The sequence below is a fragment of the Sardina pilchardus genome, chromosome 19, assembly GCF_963854185.1.
Source record: "Sardina pilchardus chromosome 19, fSarPil1.1, whole genome shotgun sequence".
Taxonomy (NCBI): domain Eukaryota; kingdom Metazoa; phylum Chordata; class Actinopteri; order Clupeiformes; family Clupeidae; genus Sardina; species Sardina pilchardus.
Genome location: NC_085012.1, coordinates 25,437,561 through 25,443,572, shown reverse-complemented (window position 1 = coordinate 25,443,572; position 6,012 = coordinate 25,437,561).

The window sequence follows — 6,012 nt, the reverse complement described above, 5'->3', positions numbered from 1 at the left end:
TATAGGAAACATATAAGATTATAGGAATCACATGTGTGATGTATAGGAAACATATAGGATTATAGGAATCACATGTGTGATGTATAGGAAACATATAGGATTATCACATGTGTGATGTTTAGTGATAAAGAGCATGATGCCCTTCAACACGCTCCGTTGGATCTTAAACGTCTGACCACCAACAGTCCGTGCGCCAGTTCCTATGCGCTGATGTTCATAAATTCCTAGCGCATAGCGGTGCCACAGCTCAGGGTCATCTCTCTTAGTCAAAGGCATGTCGGATGGTAATGCCCTCGCTCTGCTCCGATGCCAAATGACTTTGAACCTTTTGTTTTTGTTTTCACAGATGGTATATTTCCCAAAACCCTTAACTTTATTATGTGTCTGAATGGGCCTCGTTTTTTCTGCTCAGTACAGAGCACTGTGAGGAGACAGCTCATCCGAATAGTCTAATGGCACTGATGTTGCGATTCAGATGCTTTACTTTAATGCTGTTTTCTCGTATCTGCAGGGATTACGGTTGGAGTGATATCTGATACAGCATGGGGAAAAAAAAGAACACTAGTCTACAAAATGCGAATGCACACAAGCACACACACACACACACACACACACACACACACACACACACACACACACACACACACACACACACATACACACACACACACACACACAAATAAGACTCCACATAGAAATGCTAATCTTCTTGTCAAAAGTATTTTTTCCCGTCCGTTGTGATATCCTGGCACATCAGCAGCAAACAGCCCTAAGCACAAACTCAACCTGAGCAGACCTGAGCCGAGACTGTTGCAAGTTGTCAAGGCTCCGCACTGATGCCTAAAACTGTCCGAATGTCAATAACACATATCGCCGGCTGCTGACAAACATCAAATTATATTTCCATATTTGTCAGAGATGAAAGCTGATCAAAGCCTTGGATATCTTCACCTGAGAACAAAAAACGGCAGAGACCGTGTGAATAAAATGAGGGACTGGCTTTCATGTTCAGCTGTAAAATCCACCACGCGTCTTTACCTTATCCTGTTGATGACGGAGTGGAGCTTACCACACAAATAAAAGCTCAGGCTCGTGGCCAGTTGTGCCACTACTCTGAAGCTTGTATGATTTCAGCTTTTGTGTGTTTTTGGTTTTTCTCACGCATGACTCAGAACAGACAAGAGAAGAGATAGACTGAAGGCCAGGAAAAGAAACAAGCACATCGGATCCCCAGATTAAGCTCTGGCAAGACTTTTAGATTTACATCCGTCATAAAGAGAGATGGAGGCAGCCTGACGGGGGTTCTTACCGAGGGTGACTTTTTACTCACGTTGCCGAGATGTTAAATTTTGTCTAACAGTGAATTAGTCAGAGCTTCTGACATTTCGCTCCGACGGCAAACACAATAAAAAGTAAATGACAAAATAGTGATTAATTCTCTCCACCGGAGAGCGGGAAAAGGAGGCAGCTTAACACCTGATCCCTCTTAGTATGAGGGTGCGCCGCACACTCCCCCGCCAGAGATGCGCTGACATTTGAGATGCTGAAATGGTTTCCCAGTCTGAATTGGGCACCATGACTGCATCACAGATTTATTATTAGCGTGACAACTCCAATCAGACCATTGGCTAAAGCACTTTTCATCTCTCCTCCTGCCAGTAGACCTATTCATCACATCATCCTTATACATGTCAATTTAACCAGAATATTATTGGTGTACTACAATGTCCATACTGTTATATACTACAATATCCTATCAAATCATCTAATGCGGTAGCCATACAACACCATTACTGTAACTTATCGTATATCAATACCATATTGGGAAATGTGGCTGTTTGGCTGGATTCTGTGGTACTGTGGGTATTAGCGAAATCAGTGTGGATCATATGATACTGTAAGTATGACTACGAACGAGTATGGATCATGTTCTACTCTGAGTATGATTAGAACTAGTATGGATCATCTGTGACTGAGACTACCAATAGTTGTCAAGACCTGGATAATCTGCGACTGTGAGTATGAATAGAACGAAAATGGATCATCTTGTACTTTTAGTATGAATAGAACTACAGTAGTATGGATCATCTTGTACTTTGAGTAGAATTAGTATGGATCATCTTGTACTTTGAGCATGAAAATGGATGAGCATGGGGGTCCTTATGGATCAGTGGAGGGGGAGATTTGCTGGAGTTTGAGTGAGGCCAGTATGACTCACTTGCTACTGGGAATATGACTGGGGCCAGTATAGATCACTGGTCTCTGCTAGTGTGGCTGGGGGATCCGGTGAAGGTCATGGAGGTTGTGTATGCATTAGTGCGTCATGCTCATTGGGCTCCTACCCATCAAAATGACCTCTCCTCCCACCCTTCCTTACACCAGACCATTAACCTTAAAGAGCCCATTCTAAAGGGAGAGCCCGCTAGGCACGGTTCTCATTTGTGCACGGACAGAGGCTATCTGGAAACGAAGGGAAAATGGAGGGAAGAGCTGGTCAGTCAGTGAAGCTGGTGTGATGGAGGCTTCTGTTGCTGTTGCTGCTGCAGCTTTGGAGTCTGTGAAAGCCCACTACTTTTAAGTCAAGGCAACTGTGTACCATCTCTTGCCACACAGTACAAAACATACAAACACATACAAACAGACACACACACACACACACACACACACACACACACACATACACACACACACACACACACACACACACACACACACACACACACACACACACACACACACACGGCCTGCGTCAGTGTGCCCCTCATTCCCCTTTATACACAGCACAGAAAATGACAGAACCCTGCGTTTGAAAACGATTTCACCCAAATGACTCACAACCCCGGACAAAAGGAAAAAATGAACAAAAATATAAACCTGCAGATAACCTGCGTAATGGAAAATTCTATCTCTCTCACACATGCACAGTCGCACAGTCTCTCTCTTCTCTCTCTCTCTCTCTCTCTTCTCTCTTTCTCTCCCACTCTCTTTTTTCAAATGGAATGCTTTCTGACATGTCCTCAAATGCATGTTCCCCACGGTGTGAAATGTGATGACTGAGTGGACAGGAAGGTGTAATGTAACACACGGACACGCCCCTCCCAACTCCCCCCTACTCTGCACTTATGTTTTTCATTTGATACCAACCACACATAAAACGACACCTTTTGCCATGTTTATTATTTCATATACCCTTTTCACCCAGACCCTGAGAGACCCTTGGTGGTGCACCCCCCCCCCCCCCCCCCCACACACACACACACACACACTCGTGGATGAACAGGACAGACAGGCGACGCACATTGATTGCTCCATAGGGGAGCTTTCTGGATCAAAACAGTGGATGTTAGTCAACAGTTGTTCATCCGCAGCAATTTAGTCTGTATTGGACTGAAATGGATTGTGAGGAGTGCAAGCATTTGTAGAAAGAGCAGTGAGCAATGTGTGTGTGTGTGTGTGTGTGTGTGTGTGTGTGTGTGTGTCTATCAGTGGGTATATGTGTTTGGGGGTTTGCTGAAGTCTCTCTCTCTCTCTCTCTCCTATCAGCACTTATGACAGACTATGGGCAAGTTCAAGGTCAAATCGTTTTGCACTGTTCTGCTACGGTTTCCTGATTGAATGACATGTTTGGTTCCAGGTGCTGGACTAAAAGATACGAATATGCAACAGGCTTTTGGGTAGTTCTCTCGTTTAGTGGGTGTGTCAGTACTACTATTCTATCCTGTCAGCAAGCAAGTGTTTAAAAACCGTACTAAAAACTATGTAGTCATTTACAGATCATCGATAAGTATCAAAGGCTAAAAATAAAATTAAACCCATATTTACATTGATTTAATCAGAAAAGAATGCAAACAAAAACTGTGCATCACCATTGCAAGCATATCCTTTCATCAGAGTTTTCATTCAGTGCATATGGTTTGAGCATGTGGAATTAATTAATGATACCGTATTTTCAGTATTTATGTTATAGCTAAGGTTAAATGGCTCATTTGAATGTAAATGTGTTGTGAATGTTAGGTCTGTCCTCTCTGTTTCCAGTTCCTAGGGCCCAGGATACTGGAGGGCAGGGATGGGGCAGATCCACAGAGGGTCTCTGTGTTTTCTCTTAGGCTTCCTGAAGGAACCCTCTTGGGGAAAAGGTGTTCACAACCCTCTCTGTCTCTGGCAGTCTGCTACCGCGGAGCCTTAGCTGGCTGGACAGCAGACAGCAGAGCGCTTGATTGACAATTAAGCCACACCTGTGCGGACCAACTTCTCTTTCTCGCTCTCTCTTTTTCTCTCTCTCTCTCAACCCAGTCACACACAGGCTCATGCTCACAATATACTTTCATGCACACACTCACATTCCCTTTCTCTACACAACACATTCTCCACTCTCACTCCAATTTCCTGCCAGCATTCCAGCCACTCATTATAAGGGAACCAGAGCCGTACATATGGAGAGTTTTGGCAACTGGGGAATCAAATGGTCTGAACTATCCCATTATGTGATTGGTTCTAAGGCTGTCACATGGTTCATGGACTCCATGTTTCATACCAACATTCATCAGATCTCCATTAGTACAGTGAATAGTGGACAAAATAATGACCGCAAAAATCAAAAATCAATTATTCAAAAATATCATTCATTATTAAGAAAATGCCCAACTGTTGTGTGTATGGCTGCAGGGCAAGACTGGGAAGTGGAAACCTTTGCAAAAAAACTGGAAGGCAAATAATGACTTCCTTGTATGAGTTAAATGTCAATTTCTCTCTTTGACTATTAGAATTTGCTTGGGAAAAATAAAATAATACCATCATTAATGTATACCATGCTGAAAAAAAAAGTTCTAGCACTGCTTTAGAAATTAATGAAGTTTGAAATTAGCCAAGCCTTGTCCATGCGTTAACATTCCATGTATCTAAAAGCTAAGAAACTACATTGTGATCTTGCCATAGTCATGACTTTAATTTAAGCTTGTCTAGTTAGGGCCCGAGCACCGAGGTGTGGCAACTGAAGCGGCTGCACCGTATAGGTGCAAGGCCCTATTGTTTTTGCTCAGATTATTATTATAGTTTTTTCCTTCTTACCTGTCCCACAGCCTTTTGGCCTTTTTTCACCAACTTGGCATGCTGTAAAACTCTAGTAATTTGGCAGCCATTTGTAGAATTGCACTCGCCACTCACTGACAGAGCTCTGGCCTTGGGTGTGGCTCAGGGACTCTATAGCGCCACCTAGCCTGTCATAAGTTGTGGTTGACACATACATTCACGGAAATAGCCCAGATTTGGTGGGCATATGTGTTGTATGAATCTGAACCCTTTTGTCTCTACCCTCCCTCTCTCTCTCTCCGTCTCTCTATCTTAGCCCCATGACCCCCCTCATTCGCATACCCCCCCCCCCCACACACACACACACACATACACACTCTCTCACTCCCTTCCCATCCCCCATGCCTCTCTGTATCCCAGCCCCATTTTCTCCCTTCCTGAGTGAACATCATGAAAATGAATGGCCAGAATTGAAATGAGTCAAGAGTGACAGTGTGATGCAAAGTAAAAGGTAAAGAAAAGATCATGTTTATAATGATTTTATTCGGGTTACATATTGAAGGTGTGTATGCATGTTGTGCAATGGTAGTAAGGAGGCCAACAGGTGATAACCCAATTTGAGGATGAGAGAAGGCACCACAATCCTGCAACTTATTTGCAATGCGTGTGTGTGACAACACCTTGGTAAGGGGTCTGAAACTTTCCTTAATATTAGATAATGATTAAAGAAGGCTTAAGAACACTCTGCCGGGTTGCCTGTTGTGGTTGACACATACATTCACAAAAAAGGAACCAAATTTGGTGGGCTTGTGTGTTATTGCTATCGTCAGAAACCTCTCTGGCCACACATCATAAACCCCATATAGTGTTGTGTTGACTGGTGTGTTTCTTTGTGAAAAGTAAAAAAGTTCTTTGTGAAAAGTAAAGTAAAAGTTTTTAAAAAAGGAAAAGTTCAATGCAAATGCAAAAGTTACAAACTAATTC